This window comes from Salvelinus fontinalis, chromosome 26 (genome assembly GCF_029448725.1).
Source record: "Salvelinus fontinalis isolate EN_2023a chromosome 26, ASM2944872v1, whole genome shotgun sequence".
In the NCBI taxonomy this organism is placed as follows: Eukaryota; Metazoa; Chordata; class Actinopteri; order Salmoniformes; family Salmonidae; genus Salvelinus; species Salvelinus fontinalis.
The window spans coordinates 4,608,189-4,621,577 of NC_074690.1; the positions used below are offsets into that span (position 1 = coordinate 4,608,189).

Here is a 13,389-nt window from a genome sequence, read left to right on the forward strand (position 1 = left end):
TCGTCATGCCTGGCTAGTGACTAGGTCCTTATGCCTCTTCCCCTCGTCATGCCTGGCTAGTGACTAGGTCCTTCTGCTCCTTCCCTCGTCATGCCTGGCTAGTGACTAGGTCCTTCTGCTTCTTCCCCTCGTCATGCCTGGCTAGTGACTAGGTCCTTATGCCTCTTCCCCTCGTCATGCCTGGCTAGTGACTAGGTCCTTCTGCTCCTTCCCTCGTCATGCCTGGCTAGTGACTAGGTCCTTCTGCTTCTTCCTCTCCTCATGCCTGGCTAGTGACTAGGTCCTTCTGCTTCTTCCCCTCGCCATGCCTGGCTAGTGACTAGGTCCTTCTGCTTCTTCCCCTCGTCATGCCTGGCTAGGGACTAGGTCCTTCTGCTTTTTCCCCTCGTCATGCCTGGCTAGTGACTAGGTTCTTCTGCTCCTTCCCTCGTCATGCCTGGCTAGTGACTAGGTCCTTATGCCTCTTCCCCTCGTCATGCCTGGCTAGTGACTAGGTCCTTATGCCTCTTCCCCTCGTCATGCCTGGCTAGTGACTAGGTCCTTCTGCTCCTTCCCTCGTCATGCCTGGCTAGTGACTAGGTCCTTCTGCTTCTTCCTCTCCTCATGCCTGGCTAGTGACTAGGTTCTTCTGCTCCTTCCCTCCTCATGCCTGGCTAGTGACTAGGTTCTTCTGCTCCTTCCCTCCTCATGCCTGGCTAGTGACTAGGTTCTTCTGCTTTTTCCCCTCGTCATGCCTGGCTAGTGACTAGGTCCTTCTGCTTCTTCCTCTCCTCATGCCTGGCTAGTGACTAGGTCCTTATGCCTCTTCCCCTCGTCATGCCTGGCTAGTGACTAGGTCCTTATGCCTCTTCCCCTCGTCATGCCTGGCTAGTGACTAGGTCCTTCTGCTTCTTCCCCTCGTCATGTCTGGCTAGTGACTAGGTCCTTCTGCTTCTTCCCCTCGTCATGCCTGGCTAGGGACTAGGTCCTTCTGCTCCTTCCCCTCGTCATGCCTGGCTAGGGACTAGGTCCTTCTGCTTCTTCCCCTCGTCATGCCTGGCTAGTGACTAGGTCCTTCTGCTTCTTCCCCTCGTCATGCCTGGCTAGGGACTAGGTCCTTCTGCTTCTTCCCCTCGTCATGTCTGGCTAGTGACTAGGTCCTTCTGCTTCTTCCCCTCATCATGTCTGGCTAGGGACTAGGTCCTTCTGCTTCTTCCCCTCATTATACCTGACTAGGTCCTTATGCCTCTTCCCCTCGTTATGCCTGGCTAGTGACTATTTCCTTCTGCTTCTTCCCCTCGTCATGCCTGGCTAGTGACTAGGTCCTTCTGCTTCTTCCCCTCGTCATGCCTAGCTAGTGACTAGGTCCTTCTGCTCCTTCCCCTCGTCATGCCTGGCTAGTGACTAGGTCCTTCTGCTTCTTCCCCTCGTCATGCCTGGCTAGTGACTAGGTCCTTCTGCTTCTTCCCCTCGTTATGCCTGGCTAGTGACTAGGTCCTTCTGCTTCTTCCCCTCGTCATGCCTGGCTAGTGACTAGGTCCTTCTGCTTCTTCCCCTCGTTATGCCTGGCTAGTGACTATTTCCTTCTGCTTCTTCCCCTCGTCATGCCTGGCTAGTGACTAGGTCCTTCTGCTTCTTCCCCTCATTATACCTGACTAGGTCCTTATGCCTCTTCCCCTCGTTATGCCTGGCTAGTGACTATTTCCTTCTGCTTCTTCCCCTCGTCATGCCTGGCTAGTGACTAGGTCCTTCTGCTTCTTCCCCTCGTCATGCCTAGCTAGTGACTAGGTCCTTCTGCTCCTTCCCCTCGTCATGCCTGGCTAGTGACTAGGTCCTTCTGCTCCTTCCCTCGTCATGCCTGGCTAGTGACTAGGTCCTTCTGCTTCTTCCTCTCCTCATGCCTGGCTAGTGACTAGGTCCTTCTGCTTCTTCCCCTCGCCATGCCTGGCTAGTGACTAGGTCCTTCTGCTTCTTCCCCTCGTCATGCCTGGCTAGGGACTAGGTCCTTCTGCTTTTTCCCCTCGTCATGCCTGGCTAGTGACTAGGTTCTTCTGCTCCTTCCCTCGTCATGCCTGGCTAGTGACTAGGTCCTTATGCCTCTTCCCCTCGTCATGCCTGGCTAGTGACTAGGTCCTTATGCCTCTTCCCCTCGTCATGCCTGGCTAGTGACTAGGTCCTTCTGCTCCTTCCCTCGTCATGCCTGGCTAGTGACTAGGTCCTTCTGCTTCTTCCTCTCCTCATGCCTGGCTAGTGACTAGGTTCTTCTGCTCCTTCCCTCCTCATGCCTGGCTAGTGACTAGGTTCTTCTGCTCCTTCCCTCCTCATGCCTGGCTAGTGACTAGGTTCTTCTGCTTTTTCCCCTCGTCATGCCTGGCTAGTGACTAGGTCCTTCTGCTTCTTCCTCTCCTCATGCCTGGCTAGTGACTAGGTCCTTATGCCTCTTCCCCTCGTCATGCCTGGCTAGTGACTAGGTCCTTATGCCTCTTCCCCTCGTCATGCCTGGCTAGTGACTAGGTCCTTCTGCTTCTTCCCCTCGTCATGTCTGGCTAGTGACTAGGTCCTTCTGCTTCTTCCCCTCGTCATGCCTGGCTAGGGACTAGGTCCTTCTGCTCCTTCCCCTCGTCATGCCTGGCTAGGGACTAGGTCCTTCTGCTTCTTCCCCTCGTCATGCCTGGCTAGTGACTAGGTCCTTCTGCTTCTTCCCCTCGTCATGCCTGGCTAGGGACTAGGTCCTTCTGCTTCTTCCCCTCGTCATGTCTGGCTAGTGACTAGGTCCTTCTGCTTCTTCCCCTCATCATGTCTGGCTAGGGACTAGGTCCTTCTGCTTCTTCCCCTCATTATACCTGACTAGGTCCTTATGCCTCTTCCCCTCGTTATGCCTGGCTAGTGACTATTTCCTTCTGCTTCTTCCCCTCGTCATGCCTGGCTAGTGACTAGGTCCTTCTGCTTCTTCCCCTCGTCATGCCTAGCTAGTGACTAGGTCCTTCTGCTCCTTCCCCTCGTCATGCCTGGCTAGTGACTAGGTCCTTCTGCTTCTTCCCCTCGTCATGCCTGGCTAGTGACTAGGTCCTTCTGCTTCTTCCCCTCGTTATGCCTGGCTAGTGACTAGGTCCTTCTGCTTCTTCCCCTCGTCATGCCTGGCTAGTGACTAGGTCCTTCTGCTTATTCCCCTCGTTATGCCTGGCTAGTGACTATTTCCTTCTGCTTCTTCCCCTCGTCATGCCTGGCTAGTGACTAGGTCCTTCTGCTTCTTCCCCTCATTATACCTGACTAGGTCCTTATGCCTCTTCCCCTCGTTATGCCTGGCTAGTGACTATTTCCTTCTGCTTCTTCCCCTCGTCATGCCTGGCTAGTGACTAGGTCCTTCTGCTTCTTCCCCTCGTCATGCCTAGCTAGTGACTAGGTCCTTCTGCTCCTTCCCCTCGTCATGCCTGGCTAGTGACTAGGTCCTTCTGCTTCTTCCCCTCGTCATGCCTGGCTAGTGACTAGGTCCTTCTGCTTCTTCCCCTCGTTATGCCTGGCTAGTGACTATTTCCTTCTGCTTCTTCCCCTCGTCATGCCTGGCTAGTGACTAGGTCCTTCTGCTTCTTCCCCTCGTCATGCCTAGCTAGTGACTAGGTCCTTCTGCTCCTTCCCCTCGTCATGCCTGGCTAGTGACTAGGTCCTTCTGCTTCTTCCCCTCGTCATGCCTGGCTAGTGACTAGGTCCTTCTGCTTCTTCCCCTCGTCATGCCTAGCTAGTGACTAGGTCCTTCTGCTCCTTCCCCTCGTCATGCCTGGCTAGTGACTAGGTCCTTCTGCTTCTTCCCCTCGTCATGCCTGGCTAGGGACTAGGTCCTTCTGCTTCTTCCCCTCATCATGCCTGGTTAGTGACTAGGTTCTTCTGCTCCTTCCCCTCGTCATGCCTGGCTAGTGACTAGGTTCTTCTGCTTCTTCCTCTCGTCATTCCTGGCTAGTGACTAGGTTCTTCTGCTTCTTCCCCTCGTCATGCCTGGCTAGGGACTAGGTCCTTCTGCTCCTTCCCCTCGTCATGCCTGGCTAGGGACTAGGTCCTTCTGCTTCTTCCTCTCGTCATGCCTGGCTAGTGACTAGGTCCTTCTGCTTCTTCCCCTCGTTATGCCTGGCTAGTGACTAGGTCCTTCTGCTCCTTACCCTTGTCATTCCTGGCTAGTGACTAGGTCCTTCTGCTTCTTCCCCTCGTCATGCCTGGCTAGTGACTAGGTCCTTCTGCTTCTTCCCCTCGTTATACCTGACTAGGTCCTTCTGCCTCATCACCATATTATGCCTGGCTAGTGACTAGGTCCTTCTGCTTCTTCCTCTCGTCATGCCTGGCTAGTGACTAGGTCCTTCTGCTTCTTCCCCTCATCATGCCTGGTTAGTGACTAGGTTCTTCTGCTTCTTCCCCTCGTTATGCCTGGCTAGGGACTAGGTCCTTCTGCTTCTTCCTCTCGTCATTCCTGGCTAGTGACTAGGTCCTTCTGCTTCTTCCTCTCGTCATGCCTGGCTAGTGACTAAGTCCTTCTGCTTCTTCCCCTCATCATGTCTGACTAGGGACTAGGTCCTTCTGCTTCTTCCCCTCGTCATGTCTGGCTAGTGACTAGGTCCTTCTGCTTCTTCCCCTCGTCATATCTGGCTAGGGACTAGGTCCTTCTGCTTCTTCCCCTCATCATGCCTGGTTAGTGACTAGGTTCTTCTGCTCCTTCCCCTCGTCATGCCTGGCTAGTGACTAGGTTCTTCTGCTTCTTCCTCTCGTCATTCCTGGCTAGTGACTAGGTTCTTCTGCTTCTTCCCCTCGTCATGCCTGGCTAGGGACTAGGTCCTTCTGCTCCTTCCCCTCGTCATGCCTGGCTAGGGACTAGGTCCTTCTGCTTCTTCCCCTCGTTATGCCTGACTAGGTCCTTCTGCTTCTTCCCCTCGTTATGCCTGGCTAGTGACTAGGTCCTTCTGCTTCTTCCCCTCGTTATGCCTGGCTAGGGACTAGGTCCTTCTGCTCCATCCCCTCGTTATGCCTGGCTAGTGACTAGGTCCTTCTGCTTCTTCCTCTCGTCATGCCTGGCTAGGGACTAGGTCCTTCTGCTTCTTCCTCTCGTCATGTCTGACTAGGGACTAGGTCCTTCTGCTTCTTCCCCTCGTCATGCCTGGCTAGGGACTAGGTCCTTCTGCTTCTTCCTCTCGTTATGCCTGGCTAGGGACTAGGTCCTTCTGCTTCTTCCTCTCATCATTCCTGGCTAGTGACTAGGTCCTTCTGCTTCTTCCTCTCGTCATGTCTGACTAGGGACTAGGTCCTTCTGCTTCTTCCTCTCGTCATGTCTGACTAGGGACTAGGTCCTTCTGCTTCTTCCCCTCGTCATGCCTGGCTAGTGACTAGGTCCTTCTGCTTCTTCCTCTCGTCATGTCTGACTAGGGACTAGGTCCTTCTGCTTCTTCCTCTCGTCATGCCTGGCTAGGGACTAGGTCCTTCTGCTCCTTCCCCTCGTCATGCCTGGCTAGGGACTAGGTCCTTCTGCTCCTTCCCCTCGTCATGCCTGGCTAGGGACTAGGTCCTTCTGCTTCTTCCCCTCGTTATGCCTGGCTAGTGACTAGGTCCTTCTGCTCCTTACCCTTGTCATTCCTGGCTAGTGACTAGGTTCTTCTGCTTCTTCCCCTCGTCATGCCTGGCTAGTGACTAGGTTCTTCTGCTTCTTCCCCTCGTCATGCCTGGCTAGGGACTAGGTCCTTCTGCTTCTTCCCCTCGTTATGCCTGACTAGGTCCTTCTGCTTCTTCCCCTCGTTATGCCTGGCTAGTGACTAGGTCCTTCTGCTCCTTACCCTTGTCATTCCTGGCTAGTGACTAGGTTCTTCTGCTTCTTCCCCTCGTCATGCCTGGCTAGGGACTAGGTCCTTCTGCTTCTTCCTCTCGTTATGCCTGGCTAGGGACTAGGTCCTTCTGCTTCTTCCTCTCGTCATTCCTGGCGAGTGACTAGGTCCTTCTGCTTCTTCCTCTCGTCATGTCTGACTAGGGACTAGGTCCTTCTGCTTCTTCCCCTCGTCATGCCTGGCTAGTGACTAGGTCCTTCTGCTTCTTCCTCTCGTTATGCCTGGCTAGGGACTAGGTCCTTCTGCTTCTTCCTCTCGTCATTCCTGGCTAGGGACTAGGTCCTTCTGCTTCTTCCCCTCGTCATGTCTGGCTAGGGACTAGGTCCTTCTGCTTCTTCCCCTCGTCATGTCTGGCTAGTGACTAGGTCCTTCTGCTTCTTCCTCTCGTCATGTCTGACTGGGGACTAGGTCCTTCTGCTTCTTCCCCTCGTTATGCCTGGCTAGTGACTAGGTCCTTCTGCTTCTTCCCCTCATCATGCCTGGTTAGTGACTAGGTTCTTCTGCTCCTTCCCCTCGTTATGCCTGGCTAGTGACTAGGTCCTTCTGCTTCTTCCCCTCGTTATGCCTGGCTAGGGACTAGGTCCTTCTGCTTCTTCCTCTCGTCATGTCTGACTAGGGACTAGGTCCTTCTGCTTCTTCCCCTCGTCATGCCTGGCTAGTGACTAGGTCCTTCTGCTTCTTCCTCTCGTCATGTCTGACTAGGGACTAGGTCCTTCTGCTTCTTCCCCTCGTCATGCCTGGCTAGGGACTAGGTCCTTCTGCTTCTTCCCCTCGTCATGTCTGGCTAGTGACTAGGTCCTTCTGCTTCTTCCTCTCGTCATGTCTGACTAGGGACTAGGTCCTTCTGCTTCTTCCCCTCGTTATGCCTGGCTAGTGACTAGGTCCTTCTGCTTCTTCCCCTCATCATGCCTGGTTAGTGACTAGGTTCTTCTGCTCCTTCCCCTCGTTATGCCTGGCTAGTGACTAGGTCCTTCTGCTTCTTCATCTCGTCATGTCTGACTAGGGACTAAGTCCTTCTGCTTCTTCCCCTCGTTATGCCTGTCTAGTGACTAGGTCCTTCTGCTTCTTCCCCTCGTTATGCCTGGCTAGTGACTAGGTCCTTCTGCTTCTTCCTCTCGTCATGTCTGACTAGGGACTAGGTCCTTCTGCTTCTTCCTCTCGTTATGCCTGGCTAGTGACTAGGTCCTTCTGCTTCTTCCTCTCGTCATGTCTGACTAGGGACTAGGTCCTTCTACTTCTTCCTCTCGTTATGCCTGGCTAGTGACTAGGTCCTTCTGCTTTTTCCCCTCGTCATGTCTGACTAGGGACTAGGTCCTTCTACTTCTTCCTCTCGTTATGCCTGGCTAGTGACTAGGTCCTTCTGCTTCTTCCTCTCGTCATGTCTGACTAGGGACTAAGTCTAGCTTTTTCTAGGCAGGTTACATGGTCAGGACAAACAGCTGCAGACGAGACCTTGGTCTCAATAAGATTCCCAGCAACAGAATAGTTAAATATGCTGTTTTTCCTCGTGTGGTCAAGAAACCTCCTAGTTCTTAGACATGATACATTCTTGTCTTAGAAAATTACACCCACTTATACAGTATTTCCACATGCAGTTTTATATTGATTAATGTATTGTTTGATTGTGTGTAGGTTTGCAGAGCCCAAGTCCAACACGTCATCGGTGAAGCAGCACTACCTGGACCAGTCCAGATACCTCCCTGGTAAAGTCCTGTTGAACCAGTCCAGATACCTCCCTGGTAAAGTCCTGTTGAACCAGACCAGATACCTCCCTGGTAAAGTCCTGTTGGACCAGACCAGATACCTCCCTGGTAAAGTCCTGTTGAACCAGACCAGATACCTCCCTGGTAAAGTCCTGTTGAACCAGACCAGATACCTCCCTGGTAAAGTCCTGTTGGACCAGACCAGATACCTCCCTGGTAAAGTCCTGTTGAACCAGACCAGATACCTCCCTGGTAAAGTCCTGTTGAACCAGTCCAGAAACCTCCCTAGTAAAGTCCTGTTGAACTGAAACCTGGACCTCGCTGGTAAAGTCATGTTGAACTGAAACCTAGACCTCCCTGGTAAAGTCATGTTGAACTGAAACCTGGACCTCCCTGGTAAAGTCCTGTGGTACTGAAACCTGTAGGGTCCAGATATACTACATGACCAAAAGTATGTGGACACCTGCTCGTCGAACATTGCTGCGGTGACTTGCTTCCATTCAGCCACAAGAACATTAGTGAGGTCGGGCATTGATTTTGGACGATTAGGCCTGGCTCACAGTCAGCGTTCCAATTCATTCCAAAGGTGTTTGATGGGGTTGAGGTCAGGGCTCTGTGCAGGCCAGTCAAGTTCTTCCACACTGATCTCAACAAACCATTTCTGTATGGACCTCACTTTTGTGCACAGTGGCATTGTCATGCTGAAACAGGAAATGGTCTTCCCCAAACTGTTGTCACAAAGTTGGAAGCACAAAATTGTCTAGAATGTCCACTTCACAATAACATCACCTACAGTTGACCGGAGCAGCTCCTGCGTTTTCTTGGCTGTGTGCTTAGGGTCGTTGTCCTGTTGGAAGGTGAACCTTTGACCCAGTCGGAGGTCCTGAGCGCTCTGGAGTAGGTTTTCATCAAGGGTCTCTCTGTACTTTGCTCTGTTCATCTTTGCCTTGATCCTGACTAGTCTCCCAGTCCCTGCTGCGGAAAAACATCCCCACAGCATGATGCTGCCACCACCATGCTTCACCGTAGGGATGGTGCCAGGTTTCCTCCAGATGTGACGCTTGAGTTCAATATTGGTTTCATCAGACCAGAGAATCTTGTTTCTCATTGTGTGAGAGTCCTTTTGGTGCCTTTTGGCAAACTCCAAGCGGGCTGTCATGTGCATTTTACTGAGGAGTGGCTTCCATCTGGCCACTCTACCATAAAGGCCTGATGTGTGGAGTGCTGCGGAGACGGTTTTCCATCTGGAAGGTTCTCCCATCTCCACAGAGGAACACTGGAGCTCCTTCAGAGTGACCATCGGGGTTCTTGGTCACCTCCCTGACCAAGGCCCTTCTCCCCCGACTACTCAGTTTGGCCAGACGGCCAGCTCTAGGAAGAGTCTTGGTGGTTCCAAACTTCTTCCATGTAAGAATGATGGAGGCCACTGTTTTTTGGTGCCTTCAATGCTGCAGATATTTTTTGGTCCCCTTCCCCAGATCTGTGCCTTGACACAATCCTGTCTCGGAGCTCTACAGACAATTCCTTCGACCTCATGGCTTGGTTTTTGCTCTGACATGCACTGTCAACTGTGGGACCTTTTATAGACAGGTGTGTGCCTGTCCAAATAATGTCCAATCAATTGAATTTACCACAGGTGGACTCCAATCAAGTTGTAGAAACATCTCAATGATGATCAATGGAAACAGGATGCACCTGAGCTTAATTTAGAGTGTCATGGCAAAGGGTCTGAATACTTAAGGTATTTCTTTATACATTTGCAAAAATTTCAAAAAACCTGTTTTCACTTCGTCATTATGGGGGTATTGTGTGTAGATTGATGTAAAAAAAAAAAAAAAAAAAAGATTTAATCCATTTTAGAATAAGGCTGTAACATAACAAAATGTGGAAGAAGGGAAGGGGTCTGAATACTTTCTGAATGCACTGTAGGTACATCTCTGTTACCTGTCCTGTGCTCAACCAAGTCTCTCTCTGTCCTCTCTCTGTCCTCTCTCTCTGTCGTCTCTCTCTGTCCTCTCTCTCTCTGTCGTCTCTCTCTGTCCTCTCTCTCTCTGTCGTCTCTCTCTGTCCTCTCTCTCTCTGTCGTCTCTCTCTGTCCTCTCTCTCTCTGTCTCCTCTCTCTGTCCTCTCTCTCTCTGTCGTCTCTCTCTGTCCTCTCTCTCTCTGTCCTCTCTCTCTGTCGTCTCTCTCTGTCCTCTCTCTCTCTCTCTGTCCTCTCTCCCTCGGTCTGTTCCAGGCGTGAACCCTAAGACCAACAAGAGCAGCTTTCTGACAAGCCAGCAGCAGCCTGGAAGGAGTGTGTGGGCCAACTCCTCTTTAACCAGGGCACAGGGAGCAGGACTGCCACTTACTAAAGGTTAAGAATAATTCTCTGCGGTAGCAGAGAGAACAGTCTATGACTAGGGTGGCTGCAGTCGTTGACAATCTTTAGGGCCTTCCTCTGACACCGCCTGGTATAGAGGTCCTGGATGGCAGGAAGCTTGGCCCTGGTGATGTACTGGGCCGTACGCACTACCCTCTGTAGTGCCTTGCGATCGGAGGCCGAGCAGTTGCCATACCAGGCAGTGATGGAACGAGTCAGGATGCTCTCGATGGTGCAGCTGTAGAACCTTTTAATGAACCTAGTAATCTCGTATAGACTATTTAGTGAGTAGTTAATATTTCGTGGACAGACATAGTTTACGTGAGACTTTAGTTCTGCTTTTCGATTAGTGAATAGTTAATCTCATGTAGACTATATAGATTAGTGAATAGTTAATCTCATATAGACTATATAGATTAGTGAATAGTTAATCTCATATAGACTATATAGATTAGTGAATAGTTAATCTCATATAGACTATATAGATTAGTGAATAGTTAATCTCATATAGACTATATAGATTAGTGAATAGTAATCTCATATAGAGTATATATATTAGTGAATAGTTAGTCTCATGTAGACTATATAGATTAGTGAATAGTTAATCTCATATAGACTATATAGATTAGTGAATAGTAATCTCATATAGAGTATATATATTAGTGAATAGTTAGTCTCATGTAGACTATATAGATTAGTGAATAGTTAATCTCATATAGACTATATAGATTAGTGAATAGTTAATCTCATATAGACTATATAGATTAGTGAATAGTTAATCTCATATAGACTATATAGATTAGTTGTCACGTTCTGACCATAGTTCTTGTGTGTTTTCCTTGTTTTAGTGTTGGTCAGGACGTGAGCTGGGTGGGCATTCTATGTTTTGTGTTTCTATGTGGGGATTGTCAATTGGCCTGATATGGTTCTCAATCAGAGGCAGGTGTTTGTCATTGTCTCTGATTGGGAACCATATTAAGGTAGCCTGTTTTGTGTTGGGATTTGTGGGTGGTTGTCTTCTGTCTTTGTGTTCTCTGCACCAGATAGGACTGTTTTCGGTTTGCCACGTTTGTTATTTTGTATTTTTGTAAGTGTTCACGGTTTCGTCTATTAAACATGTTGAGCACTGGCTACGCTGCGTGTTGGTCCGATCCCTGCTACACCTCCTCTTCTCGTGAAGAGGAGAAAGGCTGCCGTTACATTAGTTAATCTCATATAGACTATATAGATTAGTGAATAGTTAGTCTTTGATTTGAGACATATAGGAATAGCTAACTGTAATATTCGTGGTGTTTGGTTTGATGTAGCAGAGTTAAAGAGGGGTTATTTATTTCCAGATAACTTCCTGAGTAACACCTACGACCCTGGCAGCAGTAGCAGTTACACGTCATCGTTTCAGACAGGATCAGCTGGACACAGGACCCATCACCTAGCAACCGTAGGAGGCAACTCCGCTAGTACGTCTCATCGCAACAGACAACACACACACACACACCATAGTCATTCACCCTTCAGATGGTTTATGTACCATGTATTTACAGTATTCAATCAAACAACATCTACTCTGTCTTCCATGTCTTTATTTCCTTAACTTCCTCTGTCTTTCTGAACTCTTTTCCTAGTTGACCTGAATGAGACTCCTGGGTGGTGTTGAGGAGACAGAATGAGACTCCTGGGTGGTGTTGAGGAGACAGAATGAGACTCCTGGGTGGTGTTGAGGAGACAGAATGAGACTCCTGGGTTGTGTTGAGGAGACAGACTCCTGGGTGGTGTTGAGGAGACAGAATGAGACTCCTGGGTTGTGTTGAGGAGACAGAATGAGACTCCTGGGTGGTGTTGAGGAGACAGACTCCTGGGTGGTGTTGAGGAGACAGACTCCTGGGTTGTGTTGAGGAGACAGAATGAGACTCCTGGGTTGTGTTGAGGAGACAGAATGAGACTCCTGGGTGGTGTTGAGGAGACAGAATGAGACTCCTGGGTTGTGTTGAGGAGACAGAATGAGACTCCTGGGTGGTGTTGAGGAGACAGAATGAGACTCCTGGGTTGTGTTGAGGAGACAGACTCCTGGGTTGTGTTGAGGAGACAGAATGAGACTCCTGGGTTGTGTTGAGGAGACAGACTCCTGGGTTGTGTTGAGGAGACAGAATGAGACTCCTGGGTGGTGTTGAGGAGACAGAATGAGACTCCTGGGTGGTGTTGAGGAGACAGACTCCTGGGTTGTGTTGAGGAGACAGACTCCTGGGTTGTGTTGAGGAGACAGACTCCTGGGTGGTGTTGAGGAGACAGACTCCTGGGTGGTGTTGAGGAGACAGACTCCTGGGTGGTGTTGAGGAGACAGACTCCTGGGTGGTGTTGAGGAGACAGACTCCTGGGTTGTGTTGAGGAGACAGAATGAGACTCCTGGGTTGTGTTGAGGAGACAGAATGAGACTCCTGGGTGGTGTTGAGGAGACAGACTCCTGGGTTGTGTTGAGGAGACAGAATGAGACTCCTGGGTGGTGTTGAGGAGACAGACTCCTGGGTGGTGTTGAGGAGACAGAATGAGACTCCTGGGTGGTGTTGAGGAGACAGACTCCTGGGTGGTGTTGAGGAGACAGAATGAGACTCCTGGGTGGTGTTGAGGAGACAGACTCCTGGGTGGTGTTGAGGAGACAGAATGAGACTCCTGGGTTGTGTTGAGGAGACAGACTCCTGGGTGGTGTTGAGGAGACAGACTCCTGGGTGGTGTTGAGGAGACAGACTCCTGGGTGGTGTTGAGGAGACAGAATGAGACTCCTGGGTGGTGTTGAGGAGACAGACTCCTGGGTGGTGTTGAGAAGACAGACTCCTGGGTGGTGTTGAGGAGACAGAATGAGACTCCTGGGTTGTGTTGAGGAGACAGACTCCTGGGTGGTGTTGAGGAGACAGACTCCTGGGTTGTGTTGAGGAGACAGAATGAGACTCCTGGGTTGTGTTGAGGAGACAGAATGAGACTCCTGGGTGGTGTTGAGGAGACAGACTCCTGGGTGGTGTTGAGGAGACAGACTCCTGGGTGGTGTTGAGGAGACAGACTCCTGGGTGGTGTTGAGGAGACAGAATGAGACTCCTGGGTTGTGTTGAGGAGACAGAATGAGACTCCTGGGTGGTGTTGAGGAGACAGACTCCTGGGTTGTGTTGAGGAGACAGAATGAGACTCCTGGGTTGTGTTGAGGAGACAGAATGAGACTCCTGGGTGGTGTTGAGGAGACAGAATGAGACTCCTGGGTGGTGTTGAGGAGACAGAATGAGACTCCTGGGTTGTGTTGAGGAGACAGAATGAGACTCCTGGGTTGTGTTGAGGAGACAGACTCCTGGGTGGTGTTGAGGAGACAGACTCCTGGGTGGTGTTGAGGAGACAGACTCCTGGGTGGTGTTGAGGAGACAGAATGAGACTCCTGGGTGGTGTTGAGGAGACAGACTCCTGGGTGGTGTTGAGGAGACAGAATGAGACTCCTGGGTGGTGTTGAGGAGAC

The 13,389-nt window shown here is 50.8% G+C and overlaps 1 pseudogene; it reads left to right on the top strand.

Moving 5' to 3' along the window:
- LOC129823566 (serine/threonine-protein kinase MAK-like) overlaps nt 1-13,389 on the top strand; it is a 60,555-nt pseudogene that overhangs the window by 44,817 nt on the left and 2,349 nt on the right.